Here is an 18,529-nt window from a genome sequence, read left to right on the forward strand (position 1 = left end):
GCAATATTCTCCGTGGTTTCCCCCCCCCCCCCCCCTTTGGCGGCTAACCCCCCCCCTCCCGCACCTCCCCGGGTAGTTTATTACCCGTTCACTTTTTCGTCCTCCCCCAAGCGAACTGTGGCGGCCATTTCCTGGTGCGAGCGTCCTGAATCCAGAGACCGCTCGAGCATGCGCAATAACGGCAGCACAGCGCGGCGGCCATTTCCAGTGACAGATTGTCAGGTCTTTGCCGCACTTTTTCCCCGCCCGCCCCCTGCACACTGAGGGCGGACGCGCGCGGATTGGCTACTGGCATTGGCTGGCAGCTTACCAGTGGGAACACTCGCGGCCATTCCAGGGGGAACACTCGGTAAGCTGACAGCCTTGGTTTGTGCCTTGATCTGTATCCCATAGCCGCAGAGCTCACTGCCCACTTAGTGTTTTCTAAAGTACAGTTCTTTACTCCCCCACAGGGTTTAAAGGAACAGCAGTATTCTAGGCACACTCTATAACAAGTTTGTGCAAGGATAGTTTCTGTGTGCAATCAGTCTACCCTGCTCCATCTGATTGCTATCTCAGTGTCCCAAGAGTGCTTGAGCAACTTGACTGTAATGCAGCACCTCAGGGACCAAGGAGTTTCCACACCCGCTGATGCCAGTAAGGACACCATGCACCACGTGTCCCCTGTCACACGTCCACGCTCACCACAGAGAGAAGACGTGGCATCCATGGAGCAGTTGAACTCGGAGGAGTTCCACTCTCTTCTGGATGCAACCATGACCAAATCGGTCACCCAAGCCATCTTCATGGCTATTAGTAACGCCATACTGGTGTCTAACCACAACCCCAGCGGCCTCCGCCCCAAGGCCCAAGCTGACAAGCCTGCGCCCCTCAGCGGCCGTAAGGCTACGGAAAAGACCCACCATATGGGCAAACACACCTCCAAAACCAGCATGACGGACAGGTTACGCCCTGTCACTACTGAGGACGTGGGGCCCCCACGTAAAAGAGCCACCCGCCGGTCAAAAACGGTGAGGACATGGAAATGGGCATAAGCCCAGACAGACATCCGACTCGGATGTTCGGACCTAGAGGATGTAATGAGCGAGTCCGAGGAAATCGGCTCTTTGGAATCGGGGAACTCTTCTCCTGAGCGCAGCCTGGCAATCACACCAGCCTGCACGGGTAAGGTGGCCACGGATGACTCCATCATCCTAGACCCTCAGGGTGAGCCCCTATTTAACCCGGACGACCTACAACACCCTAGGTCTACAGACTGGTTCCCAGCTGACCATGTGGCCCAATATATAGCGGCCAGGATCAGGAAACCCCTGGATAAAATGACCAGGAATAACTGAGGGCAGAGTGCCCACGCCCAGTGGTCCCCGATATGGCTTGCGCCACACCGGAGGTGGATCCTAAGATTGCCCAGTTCCTGGGAAAAGCTGGCTGGAAAGCCAAAAAAGGGCTGGACTACTCCCTACGCCACTGCCAGGACAAGGTGCTTGACTCCTTGGGCCCCAGCGCAAAAATCTTTGACTTGGTCGAAACTACACTCTCAGGTGGCGCACTGCTAGACCCCTTAGAGATCCGAGATTGGGCACAGCGCTCTATTTGCCTCATCGGCAACTCTAATGCCGCGCTAAGTACTGAGAGGCGGAAAACAATTCTCATGAAAATAGACCCTAAGCTGGTCAACATGGCCATAATCGATCCTGGACCCCAGGCAAAAGGCCTCCTTTTCGGAGACAATTTTGTAAAAGAGCTGGGCAATTACGTGAGCACATTTACAGCCATGGATAAGGCGCAAACAAACCTGAAATGGGTGTTCTCCCCAAAGGTTTTTGGGGGGGCTGGCAGATACCGGGGCCGCCTGTCCAGCCATCCATCATGGGGCTCCCACCGGGGCTACCGAGGCCCCACTACACCAAGGTTCCCACAGACGGAGACCAGAACCCCCGCACCTTTCTTCCCGGTCAGGGGAAGATCGTGGCAGCCCAGAGGACACAGGGGTTCCACATACGGCCGACGACCTTATGGTAAGTGTTTTCCCCTTCTCCCTTTCTCGTACCTCACACGTGGGAGGCAGACTTTCCAAATTTATCGGGGCATGGCACAGACTCAACACAGTTGCAGGGTACCACATAGAATTTGTAGAAGACCCAACCCAATCCGCAATGCCACGGCGGATGGTGTTCACCCCACAGAACAGAGAACTCGTGCCAAGGGAAATCGGAGCACTGGCGGAGAAGGGAGCGATCTACCAGGTCGCACCTCACTCCCCAGGTTTCCTGAGCAACCTGTTCCTGGTCCCCAAGAAACGTGGTGGGGTAAGACCAGTGATCAACTTACGCCCGCTCAATGCATTTGTATGATATCACCACTTCAAAATGGAAGGGATTCATTGCCTACGAGACCTTCTCAGGCTGGGGGATTGGATGGTCAAACTAGACCTCCAAGATGCATATCTCACCATCCCCATTGCGAAGGAATGTCAACATCTCCTTCGATTCCGTTGGGACACTCAGATGTGGAGGTTCCAGTGCCTACCGTTTGGCCTATCATCAGCACCATGGTGCTTTACAAAACTGTTGAAACCAGTGGTAGCGCTGCTGCGCAGCAGAGGGGTACGCATGATCATATATCTGGACGATATGCTGATCATGGCGCAAGACGCCCTATTACTGCAACAACATTTATCTTGGGCAATGACACTCCTACAAAACCTGGGATTTGTAATCAACTGGGAGAAGTCGGTACTAGTCCCCTCCCAGTCCCTAGAATTCCTAGGATTCGAGATAGGAGCGGTCTTAGGGACCCTAAGCTTACCACCCACAAAGATAAAAATCATCAAGAAGGAGATCCGCAGAACATTGGCTCGTCCAACACTCACTGTCAGACAATTAGCCAGAATAATTGGACTCCTCTCTGCTTCCATACAAGCGATCTTCCCCTTGCAGAGACTAAAAGCCGCACAGCTACACTCAGGGCACTCCTACTCAGACTCTGTGCCACTCGATCACACAGCCAAGGAGGAGCTCAAGTGGTGGCTACAACACATGGAAGCGTGGAACGGCAGAGCAAACTTCGGCAGCAATCCAGATTGCGTAATAGAATCAGATGCCAGCACACGGGGCTGGGGAGCGTGCTGTGGACATACCTCCACAGGCGGAAGATGGTCCCAATCAGAGAGGACACTACATATTAACAGCCTGGAACTTATGGCAGGATCATTCGAGCTAAAGAGTCTCTTGGGCCCCGCGACTCACTGCTCCATCATCTTGATACAACGTATCAGCAGTACAGTACATCAACCATCTCGTCGGCACCAGGTCCAAAATCCTAGCAGATCTAGCCACAGAATGTTGGCAATTTTGCTTGGAATGCAACATCCCGGGACAACATCCCGGGCCGAATACATCCCGGGACTTTCAAATACCGTAGCAGATTGGAACTCCAGACACCTACGGGATACCAGCGATTGGCGCCTAAATCGAGAGACGTTCCTACGACTACAAACACTATGGGGTCCGATGTATATAGACCTGTTTGCGTCACGGTTGAATACACAACTCCCAGAGTTCTTCAGCTGGAGACCGGATCCAGACGCATTAGCTACGGACGCATTCCTACAACCATGGCCGAACAAACGACTATACGCGTTCCCTCCGTTCGCTCTGCTGGCACGAACGCTAGTACACCTCGACCGCGCACGGACATCCCTAGTCCTCATAACGCCATTCTGGACAGCACAGCCTTGGTTCCCTTCACTCATGGAGATGTCAATAGACCTTCCCAGAATGCTCCCCGAGAACCCGCGTCTCCTTTTGGACCCAGATGGGAACCCACACCCCCTGATGACGCAGGGACAACTCAGGTTGTTGGCGTGGCTTCTTTCCAGGGACCCTGGGTCGTGCCAAATGTTCCGCAAACAACTCTCGAACTTCTGGCGGGAGCCTGGGCTCCTGGAACACGGAGATCCTACACTAAAGCTTGGAACATCTGGAGTGGTTGGTGCATGGAACAACACGTGGATCCCGTATGTGCCTCTGTGAACCACCTGTTACGTTTTCTTACACACCTATACGACCAAGGACTAGCATACCGAACTATCAATGTATACAGGTCAGCAATCTCCGCTGGACACAAGGGTATAGAAGGATTCCCAGCGGGTAAACACCTGCTGGTGTGCAGACTCTTACGCGGAGTTCGATTGGCAAGACCACCACAACCCCGATATAGTATGGTATGGGACGTGAATCTGGTCTTAAACTTTTTGGAACAATGGCCACAGAACTCTGATCTCACGCTGAAACAATTATCAGCGAAACTGGCCATGCTCTTATACCTAATATCCTGCAAAAGAGTCTCAGATGTCCGGGCATTGGACGTCGACGCACGCGCGTTCACTCCAACGGGAGTGACTTTCAACATTTCCAGACGTACTAAATCAGCGACATCATCAGTATCGTACCCAGCATTCCCTCACAACATAAACCTATGTCCAATAGCCTGCCTCAAGGAATATGAGACACGGACACAGGCATTTCGAAACTCTAGATATCATGAATAATTTCTGGCCATTAATTCACCACACCAGCCAGTATCTTCAATAACGATAGCCCGATGGGTGAAGTGGATAATAACCTCCGCAAACATAGATACATCCGGTATACGGAGCGCACTCCACTAGAGGAGCTATGGCATCTAAAGTATTCAACTTGGGATGCAGGCTAGAAGACCTGTTACGGACGGCAGATTGGTCTCGTGAATCCACCTTTAAGGAATATTATTTTCACCCTACAGACCACGTATCATCGACAGTCATTGCACAGCTTTGAACTAGCATAATATGAGCCTCCGTGTCCTTTAATAAAATTACCAGATTTTACTAATTACATGACGTAAAGTCATGATTTTATAAAGGACACGGAGGCGAATATTGGCCCACCCGGTAAGTATCTCAGGCCTATATCGGCGAAAGAAAGAGTGGAATTCCCACCCAATAAACCGTAGAATAAGGGTTATCGTGGTGTTTTATTGTCTAGATTTAATTCGATTATATAGGATAAGATTGATTACAACGACAACAGATACAATATACTAGTGAGTCTGTAGAAAATAATGCATATAGTAAGATTTAGTCACTACCACTGTGACAAACAGTTCCTAAGACCACATTTTACCACTTTTTTCTCTATCCCATTACAGCTTAATTCACAATAATCGACGCCCTGAATGACCAGTTGTCACCGCAGTTCACGTGGATAAGTTCTACAAGTTCGGGATATGGGAAAGTTCGACACAACGGATAGAGTGTTCCAGTGTCTTCTCAAGTTATAAATATACAGCTTCGGCATGACCAAAGAAAGAGGGAGAGGAAAGGTCACATGAGTAGTTATAGATAGATGGACTGTTCCTATTGGTTAAGGGTATAATGTTGTGTTAACCCTTGGAGAACCTGTTCAAATTTTTTTCTATGAATGTTTATACCTTCTCTTTGCTGCTGAGGTATAATAAAGAAAGAGATAAGCATAATATTCGCCTCCGTGTCCTTTATAAAATCATGACTTTACGTCATGTAATTAGTAAAATCTGGTAATTTGGTTGCACTGATATTGCATGCTCTCTGCCCATTTTATGGAACTTTTTAGTTACTAAAAAAATTCTCTCAGATAATGAGCTTTCACTTCTGTTAACATCCTCAACCCCAAATATCCTGAAAGCCTAAGCACACCCGTGCTGATTTATGAGGTTTAAAAGTTTCTTCGTGCATATGTTATGGTCAAGGTCTCGCTGCACAGTGTAATGGCTTTTTATAAACAGGGTTAGTAAGGAGAGTAAATCAGGCCCTGAACATATACAAAATTCTGGCCAATTTTAATAACCATTCAGTTGTATAAACACGACAAATATGGCTGAAATAGCAAAATGTGTGTTTTGTAAAAATATGAATGGGCCTCACAAGGAAACTTTCTGTTTGGACAATAAATGCCATTTGGCTGTTGTTCATCATGTACAGGATTATTTACTAAAGTGAGAATTTTAAATTAATTCAAAGTGAATTTGAAATGTAAGTCCAATGTAGCCAGACTGAACACATAGCTAACTTAGAGAGTGTTTCCACTTTGAATTCTGACTTTAAAGGAACACTATAGTCACCTAAATTACTTTAGCTAAATAAAGCAGTTTTAGTGTATAGATCATTCCCCTGCAATTTCACTGCTCAATTCACTGTCATTTAGGAGTTAAATCACTTTGTTTCTGTTTATGCAGCCCTAGCCACACCTCCTCCGGCTATGATTGACAGAGCCTGCATGAAAAAAAAAACTGGTTTCACTTTCAAACAGATGTAATTTACCTTAAATATTTGTATCTCAATCTCTAAATTGATCTTTAATCACATACAGGAGGCTCTTGCAGGGTCTAGCAAGATATTAACATAGCAGGGGATAAGAAAATCTTAATTAAACAGAACTTGCAATAAAGAAAGCCTAAATAGGGCTCTCTTTACAGGAAGTGTTTATGGAAGGCTGTGCAAGTCACATGCAGGGAGGTGTGACTAGGGTTCATAAACAAAGGGATTTAACTCCTAAATGGCAGAGGATTGAGCAGTGAGGCTGCAGGGGCATGTTCTATACACCAAAACTGCTTCATTAAGCTAAAGTTGTTCAGGTGACTATAGTGTCCCTTTAATACATAACCCTGTAAACAATGAGAATCAGTCAAATGTATTCTGCTGTCCAAATAGAAAGTTTTCATGTGAAGCCTATTAATAATCTTACAAAACACAAATGTGGCTATTAATTCAGACATATTTGTAATGCTAACTGGTTGTTAAAATTGGACTGGAATTTGCATATGTTCAGGGCAGATTTAGCCTCCTTGCTGCCCAAAGGCCGGCTTCCTCAATGCACTCCCTGACATATATATATGTTACCGCTAAAGTGCGAAAGTTGTTAATGTGCACATTACCTAGTTAATGTGCACATTAACTGATTTGCTACGTTAAAGTGCAGAATCAAGATTTTTCCACACTTTAACTAGGTAATGTGAACATTAACAGCTGCAGTCCCGTTAAAGTGCAAAAGTTTGCTTGGGTTTTGCTTGGTTTTGCAGGTTTTGCTGTCTCTTTAAAACTGTCGCCTTGGTGCCTCATAATTTGCCGTTCGCGGGTTTCGTCTGAGGCAGGGTTGCCAGGGTTGCCAGCACCCGCCTCTCAAGGAAAAAACAGCATTACTGTTTCATTTTCAAAACCTTTTCTCAGTCACAACAAAAAAATCCATCATTACTCGTTCATTTTCAAAAAAGAGAATTGCTAGAGTGCACCTAAAAATCTCGAAGATACTTTATTGTAGATACCAAAAAACAACAAGAGACGAACAAACCCTTGCTGCGACTACCTGACTAAAAAAGTCAATTGTAGTAGTCTATGCAGGGAGTACACACATAGTGGAATAAGGGAGTGAGGGATGACACATTACAAGTAAAGTGACGAGGCTGAGTTGGAGAGGATGTTTAGAGAGCCCTTAGACTTAACTGCAAAACAGTTATATACATATTAGTGGATAACTGTGTAAAGCAGTATATCAAAAGTGCGTTTGATACACAAGAATGTATCCAAATGAATGTCAGTAAGTATATTTAGCGGTTAATGGGCAGTCAACTCAGACCTAATAAAAAGTTACCACATAGACTAGAAGACAGAAGGCTATAATAAGCAATCTAATGATATTGACAAATAGTAATATAAAGTTGTCGAGTCTATGAGTAAAGCGATCTCAGTTCGAGAGAATCAGGCAGACGGGGAGATGCCTTGGTGGGCATCATAACAGAAGAGAGGAACTAGCTCGGCTGCCTAAAAGTGGTGGAGTCAATATGAGGGTTAGGTAATACCATAGATCAATACTAGGAAATCACCTCTCTATAATGCGCTGATAATTACAGGGTTCCCCCTGATGAGCCTTAGTATCCAACAGCCCTTTCATATTTAACCCTTTATAGGGCTTCTACACATACAATAAACTTTGCTGGTATCAGACAAAGTGTAAACATCTCATGAGACATGAAGGGGTGTTTTTTTTTTAAACCCCTACATACTTATTAACCCTAAATAGGGCTATAACACATAACACATACAAATCAGCTTGACGGTATTAGCTAAAAGGCAAATTTCTCTGTTGAGACAGGAAGGGGTGCTGCCACTACATACTTATAAACTCTTAATAAGACAAACATGGGGTGGCTGGCAGCAATGTAACATAGCTGTGTGATACAAACATCATATACAAACACAAAGATAAAGCACCACGCTTACAGCAGCAGTAGCTTAGTATCCAATAGCTCAAAATACATAGTAAAAGCAAAGAGAAAGTTACCTGCGCTCTGGCCTAAATCCCTGTGTACATTTAAACAAAATTGAGGCTCTTTAGTTTTATTCCAATGGCCATTTGATATAAGCTCACATGCCCTGTCAAGGCAAGCCCCAAAAGGTGAGTTCCTACACTAGCCATTAGATTTGCTGATATCAGGCAAGAATCTCCAATGAGACAGGAAGGGGTATTTTATAAACTTTTTCACATTTAACCCTTTATTAAACCCTTTATACACATACAATAAACTTTGTAAAAGACCTTACACAACAAAGTGAAAGTAATACAAGGTGTTAAAGTGGTGTCAAAAAGAAAAGTGCGACTCCCCAGTATTTAAAAACCACTTGAAAAAACACTAATTATAAGAATACAACCAAAAATAGAGGTAGGGGGAGCAATTTAAGTGCAATAATAAAGTAAAATACAATACTTATTAACACTGGTCGTCCTGTTTGAATTCCACCTAGGTGAAAACTCAATACATAGCATAATACTATTTATACTTAAAATATCAAAATCAATATAAATATCTCACTCACACTTTGCAGAGCCACATATAGTAGGCTCTGACTTTTCAGGCTCTCTTAAATCCCTTTGTTATTGTCTCCACTACTCCACTCCTCAGGATATCACCGCTGGTACCAGGAATCAGCAAGTAAAATAATTCAGAAATTGAGTGGGGATATATTGTAAATTTTGAAATAGTAAGAGATATAAAAATAGGGATATAAAGTGCATGGAGATTAAAAATAAATAGTAGAGGGGGGCGGAGCCTGACTAGCAAGCGAGTAAGACGCGCTCTGCTCGAGCTCCGCCTGACGGCAACTTAAACACCAGAAATCGGGGGGTGCAACCCTGAAAAACCCACACAACGAAGCGACACAGCTTGGGGAACTCAGTGCACACAGATGCAGATGCCTGACTCGCCAACCGGAATGCCCTGGATCCGAGGCAGAAAACTGTGGTATATGAGAGAAGACGGGCTGGGGGGACGGCCGCTTCCCGCTCGTCGCTCAGAGCCACAGACAAGCACAAATCATTCCCCCCCTTTGGACCGGTGGGGGTTACCCCGGTCCCCGCCACACAGAACCGGCCCGGTCCCTAATCTGCTGATGAAGCCAGCAGCCACAGCTGAAGGACCAGAGGAGCAGGCCTCAAAGATGGCGACCACAAGCGACGACTACACTCATGGAAAGCAGCAGCTTACATCACCAGACCTCACTCTACCAGCGAGAGACTCTCTGGACGCAATTTTTGATACGTTTTGGACTCAGCTACTGGCCCACACACGACCGGCCGCTGCCATACCTCTCACTGTCCCACCTACAGCACTAGCAAGCAGCACCAAGAGGATTGGGAAATCTCTGATGGGCACCAAAAATAGCCAAACCCCTGCATCTCGCATGAATCGCCCACCTGGACAGAGGGCAAAGAGGGAATTGACCCGCAGGTACCGGCCACACAAGCGGAGGGCCGCAGATACCACACGGAGACACGCGCCAGACCCATGCACAGCCCAACCTGAATGGACCCCAGGCTCGTGGCAGGAAGGTACCAGCCCTCACACTGACCCAGGGCCGAGGAGGCACCATGTTCACAAAGGGCTGCAGAGCCAGTTTGCTGTATTTCCTTGACTACTCCTATACCCAGCTGCGTACAGGGATCAGATGATATGTCTGGCTGGGAGATGCAGCTGCAGTATGATGTTGGAACTGCACACAGCGGGACTAGAATGCTTATAATATACCTGGACACTCTACGACCTAATTGAGCTTTATGTAACGTATTGCCACACCATACACCAGCTTCCACCACCTACACTACACAACATGCACGCATCCTACAGTGGTATTAGCTTACAGATACAAGCAACATTATGCTTACTTATTCACCCTGCTTTGATAACATAAACGCATAAGGAATCTTGTTGTGTATATCACACGTTAATCACACAAAACAAACATGAGCACTTTCAACATAATTCATATAAAAATGTGCACGCTATCCTGAAAACCCCATTGCTGAAACTGTACGAAATAAACGTGAGGACTGCCGTTGGGGCACCGCACGCATGCTGTTAAACTTCTGCACTGCAAAAAAATAAATTAATTAATTAATTTAAAAAAAAAAATAGTAGATAGCAGCACTGACGCGTTTCGACCGGTATAGTCTTTCTCAAAGTGCATAATCCATTAGTTCAACTTCCTGGTTTATATGTCCATCGGGTATTTGGTTTTGATGAGAAAGTAAAGATTTTTAATTTATCAGATAAAGTTTTAGATGAGAATCATATTAAAATAAGGGTTTTAAATTTGCCCCCAGCTGCCCTTTTAATAAATTTGACACATATACAGATCTTAACAGATTCACAAGGAAATTGTGTCTAAAAATTTTTTTTAAAGAAAAAGACACAATTGATTTAGAAGAGCAAGGGGAGGATGGTAATGAATTCCAACATACAGTTTTAAAAAATCCCTCTACCTTTTATCCTATTCATCTCAAATCTATGCGCATGAAGGTGTTCGAAAAGGCATGCATTTAAGAAATCAAAGTTAAGAATAACAAATACCAAAATAATGTAACTATAAAAGAGAAATAGGCCATGTTAGATTTAAAGAAAGATAACAATATAGTCATTAAACCCGCTGATAAGGGGGAAGGGGCTGTAGTTTTAAATAAAGAAGCATATCTGGCAGAGATAAAGCGACAACTGGAAGATAAAGATACATATATACAATTAAATAGTGACCCATCCACAGAGATCAAGAGAAAATATATACAAGTTTTAGACAAAGGTCTTTTAAAAAGGTATCTTGACCTCTAAGGAATACAAATTTTTAAATACCCAATTTTTCCAAGGATATCGGTTATATATATCCTACCGAAGTTACACAAAGATATACACAATCTTCCTGGAAGGCCCATAGTCTCTGGGTTAGGGTCAATACTATCACCACTATCAAAGTATGTAGATATGTTCTTACAGCCGATCGTTAGGACATGCCACTCCTATCTTAAGGATTCCATGAGCCTTTTTCAAATTTTGAAGGATGTAAAATGGGAAGATGACTTTTTATTGGTTGCATGCAATGTAACCAGCCTCTATACCTGCATCCAGCACGATAGAGGATGTGAGGCATACAGATTAAATAGATTTTATCTTGGAGTCCATACAGTTAATTTTAACCAACAATTTTTTCTGGTTTGAGGGTGATTTTTACTTGCAATGTAGAGGGAGCACTATGGGGACCAGGTTCGCTCCCATTTCGCTCCCATTTATGCTAATCTATTTATGGCCCACTGGGAGGAAGCCTATGTTCTTTCCCAGCATGACTGGGTAGTGAACCTGGTCCTCTATAGATAGATAAATGTATTACATGCAAAAAAATGTTGTATATGTGCTTGAGTGTCCTTGTGGCCTACAATATGTGGGTAAAACATCTAGATGTGTGGCCACTAGGGTACAAGAGCACATATATAACATTAAAAGAGGTTTTAGGGGGGCGGAGCCTGACCAGCATCCTGATCACACGCATGGCTGCAGAGCTCCTGCAGCTAAATCAAGAAAACTGCCCTAAAACTAGGCAAAAGCGACTCTCACCAGCACCAGAATACCCTGCCTGAGCTCGGTGTGCCCCACTGAACACAAAGATACCTGTCTTGTGAAAATCGATGCACATAATCCACGGATGCATGAACGCGGCCTACTGACGCGGGAACAGGGGAGAGGCGGCCGATCTCCCCGTCCTCTCGTCGACAGCACCGGTGGAATGATGCTCCCCCCCCCCCCGGATCGGTGGGGGTTATCCCGATCCAAGCATGGTCGCCCAGGAAACAAGCGATGAACCCGCACAGCAAGCCTGCAACGCCAACACCCAAGGCAACATGGGACTGCTCGGGCCCAAACAAAATGGCGACACGGTCGCGGCAAGCCACAAGCCACGCACCAATCAAACCTCCTGGGCGAACACAGGAGTTTTATAAGCGGATTTACTCTACTCTCTGGACACAGTTTCATGCCCAGAGGAGACTCTTTCAAGTGGCAATTAAAATGGTGGCGGCCTGGATTCGCCCGGCACTCAGGCGCCGTCTGGGCGGATGTCCCCCCCGTACCTCCAAGGAGCCTCCCCGCCGGGGACCGGCACGGCGAGAATCGACAACAGGTACCCTGGGCACCAGCATTTGCGCCCCTTTGCCACAAGCGAGGTCACACCAACATGCCCCACCTGCCAGCACCTCAGCAGCCCCAGCCACCCCCCTCACACAAGGCGCTGCTTCACCCATACCAGCCCACACTACCAGCCGAGACGCTGATCGGGAGACGGAGGGACGGGCTGCCGGTGTGCAATGCGGACGGAAAGCCCCTCCGCAGCCCACCACGGGTTATCGTTTGCCACTCCTGACAAGCCGGAGAGCAGGCAGAGATGCCGGGTCGAGCTCCACAACGGATCCTTTACCAAAGCACACTAAAGGCATCGGCTGACAGATTGCAGCAGCCCTGGATCCAGCTACTAGCCTACTTACAGTTCGGGACTTGGATGTAACAAACGAACCTTTTCACTCTATTTGCCCAGTCCACCTAAGCTGTTTAATATTTGTTTTGCCCTTTGATTTACCCGTTACTTATGTTTTTAACCCACATGCGACAGATAATACCCTGAATAAGCCTGTGCCTTTAAATCCACACGCAGTATAGTCTGCCAGCCGGTCCGGGCTAAAGTCAACGATCTCCTTCGTACCAAAGCAATGTTTTATACCTATATAGTCTAGCATGTCTTATGATAAGGCACTGATGTTGAACATAGCGCTTCATATATTATCAGAAATCTCTTTATATAAGCCTGTTTTAGGAACCTGATTTAGACGACTGTTACATAGGCCTGTTTCCTCTCAGCATGAACCTACTTGCATAGCTTTGCTAAAAATAAGATTGCATAGGTCTTGCCTGTACCCTTAATCACGCCTCTACATACTCTATCCTGACACGTGCACATAGGCTACCTTAACACTTACCTTGACACTATTTGCAGTAGGATACTGTTAACTGTTAACTACTATAACATGCTTAAGCAACCGTAACAATACGCAAATATTCATGCCTAGATTAACTCCAAGAGAAGACCTATAGACAAGCAAAATGTACAATAAATGTGAGTCTAACATGCAAGCGTGGTACACTACACTCGACTTACCCTTAACCCTTTATATGTTAGTTTTAACGCCTATAAGCGGAACTTAGGTCAGCTTGGTTACACATATTGTTTAATGCTCAACTTGTTCATATCCTGATCTTCAAAACAAAAAGTGCAAAGTTTTCTCATGCCATACCTGTGTTATAAAATGTCTATGTATCTGCTTGCATCAGCTGCCGTGGCAGTGCAAACATATCTGTAATCTTTATGCACAAATAAAATAAAGAATTAAAAAAAAAAAAAAAGAGGTTTTAGGAATCACAATGCCTCCTTACATTTTTTAGAACATCATAATAAAGACCCTATTGGAATAAAGTTCTATGGTATGCAAGCTATAACCAGACACTGGAGAGGGGAGATATTAACTCTCCCCTGAGTAAATGTGAGATGGGTTGGATTTTTAATTTAGATACATTATCCCGCAATGGACTCAATATGAACTTTGAGATGAGTGTATTAATATAACTGTATAACTTGTGAATTTTAGTAAAATATTTATGATTGATTTTATAATGTTAATGATCTTTAAAAAAAATTTCAGAAGTTTTTTCCCTCTATTTTAAGGAATGTTCAGCCTAGAAAGTGATTTTATTTATATTTTAAATATAGTTATGTATAATATAATACTTGAGAGAAGATTAATTATTATTATTTTTGTTGTACTATTATTTTTGTTGTGGTAATTTAGAACTAAATTTATTTGCTGTGATATATATCTGTTGAATGAATTTTGTATGTATATATACTTGTTTTACAAGTAATCTTTGGAAAGTTTAAGTATAAAGAACATGAATGCCAGGATGTTTTTTATACGATATGCCGACATACATCTTCATAACATAATGGAGTCACTTCCGGTATCGGAGTGAGAGGAGGACGTCTGACGTCAGACGCAAGGGAAAGCATACATAGACGGCTATACGTGAACCCATCTGGCGGAAACACGAAGTAAAGGACGGTAACAGGAGGAAAAAGGCGCCAAAACCAAAAACCCGACGGACATGCACTAAGGGCCACCCGGTCCTTAAACAGCGTGATCGGGCCCCTTCCTGTTCGGCAGCCGACTGGGAGGAAGTGAGTGCCACGTGTCACTTCCTCCCATCGGAGATCAGAGCCGGGCGGGAGGAGGAAGGCAGGGAGGAGGGGAGTTCCAGAGGATAACTCCCAACTGTCTCAGCCTGCCACTGGACCCCAGGGAAACCACCCTCCAGAAAAAGGTAAGAACTTGGAGGGTGGCTAAATGTATGTAAGTATGTCTTTGTGTGTGTGTGTATGTATGTCAGTATGTCTGTGTGTGTTTGTGTGTATGTCAGTATGTATGTCTGTGTGTGTGTTTGTGTGTGTGTGTATGTCAGTATGTATGTCTGTGTGTGTGTTTGTGTGTGTATGTCAGTATGTCTGTCTGTGTGTGTGTGTGTGTGTGTGTGTGTGTGTCAGTATGTCTGTGTGTGTATGTCAGTATGTCTGTGTGTGTGTGTCAGTATGTGTGTGTGTGTCAGTATGTGTGTGTGTGTCAGTATGTCTGTGTGTGTCAGTATGTCTGTGTGTGTTTGTGTCAGTATGTCTGTCTGTGTGTATGTCAGTATGCCTGTGTGTGTATGTGTATGCCAGTATGTGTGTGTGTATTCCAGTATGTATATGTGTGTGTGTGTGTCAGTATGTATGTGTGTATATGTGTGTGTGTGTCAGTATGTCTGTGTGTATGTCTGTGTGGGTGTCAGCATGTATGTGTGTATATCAGTATGTCTGTGTAATTCAGTATGCCTGTGTGTGTCAGTATGTCTGTCTTTGTGTTTTTCAGTATGTCTGTCTGTGTGTATGTGTGTGTGTGTGTCAGTATGTCTGTCTGTGTGTATGTCAGTATGCCTGAATGTGTGTCAGTATGTCTGTGTATGCGTCAGCATGTCTGTGTGTGTGTCAGTATGTCTGTGTATGTCAGTATGCCTGTGTGTGTGTCAGTATGTCTGTCTGTGTGTTTGTCAGTATATCTGTCTGTATGTCTGTCTGTGTGTATGTCAGTATGCCTGAATGTGTGTCAGTATGTCTGTGTGTGTGTCAGCATATCTGTGTGTGTGTGTGTGTCAGTATGCCAGTGAGTGTTTTAGCATGTCTGTGTGTGTGTCAATACATCTGTTAGTGTATGTGTCTGTATGTGTGTGTCAGTATATCTGTCAGTGTGTGTCTGTGTCAGTATATATGTCAGTGTATGTGTATTTGTGTGTATGTATGTATGTATGTATGTATGTCTGTGTGTGTCAGTATGTCTGTGTGTGTATGTCAGTATGCCTGTGTGTGTTTATGTGTATGTGTATGCCAGTATGTATCTGTGTGTGTGTGTGTGTCAGTATGTGTGTGTGTGTATATGTGTGTGTGTGTGTCAGTATGTCTGCGTGTATGTCTGTGTGTGTGTCAGCATGTATGTGTGTATGTCAGTATGTCTGTGTATGTCAGTATGCCTGTGTGTGTCAGTATGTCTGTCTGTGTGTATGTCTGTGTGTGTGTTAGTATGTCTGTCTGTGTGTATGTCAGTATGCCTGAATGTGTGTCAGCATGTCTGTGTGTGTGTCAGTATGTCTGTGTATGTCAGTATGCCTGTGTGTGTGTCAGTATATCTGTCTGTGTGTTTGTCAGTATGTCTGTCTGTGTGTTTGTCAGTATGTCTGTGTGTGTGTCAGCCTGTCTGTGTGTGTGGCAGCATGTCTGTGTGTGTGTCAGCATGTCTGTGTGTGTTTCAGCATGTCTGTGTGTGTGTGTCAGCATGTATGCATGTGTGTCAATGTGTCTGTGTGTGTGTGTGTGTCAGTATGCCAGTGAGTGTTTTAGCATGTCTGTGTGTGTGTCAATACATCTGTTAGTGTATGTGTCTGTATGTGTGTGTCAGTATATCTGTCAGTGTATGTGTCTGTGTCAGTATATCTGTCAGTGTATGTGTATGTGTGTGTATGTATGTATGTATATATGTCTCTGTGTGTGTCAGTGTGTCTGTGTGTGTATGTCAGTATGCCCGTGTGTGTTTGTGTGTATGTCAGTATGTGTTTGTGTGTGTATGCCAGTATGTATCTGTGTGTGTGTCAGTATGTGTGTGTATATGTGTGTGTGTGTCAGTATGTCTGCGTGTATGTCTGTGTGTGTGTCAGCATGTATGTGTGTATGTCAGTATGTCTGTGTATGTCAGTATGCCTGTGTGTGTCAGTATGTCTGTCTGTGTGTTTGTCAGTATGTCTGTGTGTATGTCTGTGTGTGTGTGTTAGTATGTATGTCTGTGTGTATGTCAGTATGCCTGAATGTGTGTCAGTATATCTGTGTGTGTGTCAGCATGTCTGTGTGTGTGTCAGTATGTCTGTGTATGTCAGTATGCCTGTGTGTGTGTCAGTATGTCTGTCTGTGTGTATGTCTGTGTGTGTGTGTGTCAGCATGTCTGTGTGTGTGTCAGCATGTCTGTGTGTGTGTCAGCATGTCTGTGTGTGTGGCAGCATGTCTGTTTGTGTGTGTCAGCATGTATGCGTGTGTGTCAATGTGTCTGTGTGTGTGTGTGTCAGTATGCCAGTGAGTGTTTTAGCATGTCTGTGTGTGTCAATACATCTGTTAGTGTATGTGTCTGTATGTGTGTGTCAGTATATCTGTCAGTGTATGTGTCTGTGTCAGTATATCTGTCAGTGTATGTGTATGTGTGTGTATGTATGTATGTATGTCTCTGTGTGTGTCAGTATGTCTGTGTGTGTATGTCAGTATGCCCGTGTGTGTTTGTGTGTATGTGTATGTCAGTATGTGTTTGTGTGTGTATGCCAGTATGTATCTGTGTGTGTGTCAGTATGTGTGTGTGTATATGTGTGTGTGTGTGTGACAGTATGTCTGCGTGTATGTCTCTGTGTGTGTCAGCATGTGTGTGTGTGTATGTCAGTATGTCTGTGTATGTCAGTATGCCTGTGTGTGTGTCAGTATGTCTGTCTGTGTGTATGGCAGTATGCCTGAATGTGTGGCAGTATATCTGTGTGTGTCAGCATGTCTGTGTGTGTGTCAGTATGTCTGTGTATGTCAGTATGCCTGTGTGTGTGTCAGTATGTCTGTCTGTGTGTTTGTCAGTATGTCTGTGTGTGTGTGTATGTCAGTGTGTGTGTGTCCGTATGTCTGTCTGTGTGTATGTCAGTATGCCTGAATGTGTGTCAGAATGTCTGTGTGTGTGTGTCAGCATGTCTGTGTGTGTGTGTGTGTGTGTGTCAATGTGTCTGTGTGTGTGTGTCAGTATGCCAGTGAGTGTTTTAGCATGTCTGTGTGTGTGTCAGTACATCTGTTAGTGTATGTGTCTGTGTGTGTGTGTCAGTATATCTGTCAGTGTATGTGTCTGTGTGTGTGTGCGTGTCAGTATATCTGTCAGTGTATGTGTATGTATGTATATATGTATGTATCTGTGTGTGTCAGTATGTCTGAATGTGTGTCAATATGTCTGCCAGTATATATTTGTGTGTCAGTGTATGTGTGTGTCAGTATGTATCTGCAAATGTTTTAATATGTCTGTGTGTGTATGTGTCAGTATGTCTGTCAGTGTGATTGCGGGTTGTGCGTAATTAGGGGGGGTAGGGTTGGGAGGGGCCGGCCCAGGGGGCCCAAGAAAATGCTCTGCCCAGGGTAGTATTGATATTATAGATGGCCCTGGTCCCATGTGCGGCAGGAAGCAAAGGATTCTGAGCCCCACTAAAATTCAGGCTGTTTGTTGAAGAGAAAGGGAAGAGGACTGGGGCTTGATGGCCGGCCTAAGGATGGTAAGTATCTAGGAACAAATGTATTTCATTTTCCTGCAAAAATTCAAATATATGGTGTCTCTGTGTACTACATGGAAGGTGTATGAACTGCATGAAAACTGTGTGTGAGCTGCATTGTGTGAATGTGAGTATAAACTATTGCACTAAATTTTAAAGTATCCTGCTGAACCAATTAGTCAGGTCAGGAGAGATCTGCCAGGCAAGAAAGCGCCCTTCCACAAAGTGT

This window comes from Pelobates fuscus, chromosome 4 (genome assembly GCF_036172605.1).
Source record: "Pelobates fuscus isolate aPelFus1 chromosome 4, aPelFus1.pri, whole genome shotgun sequence".
NCBI classification, from domain to species: domain Eukaryota; kingdom Metazoa; phylum Chordata; class Amphibia; order Anura; family Pelobatidae; genus Pelobates; species Pelobates fuscus.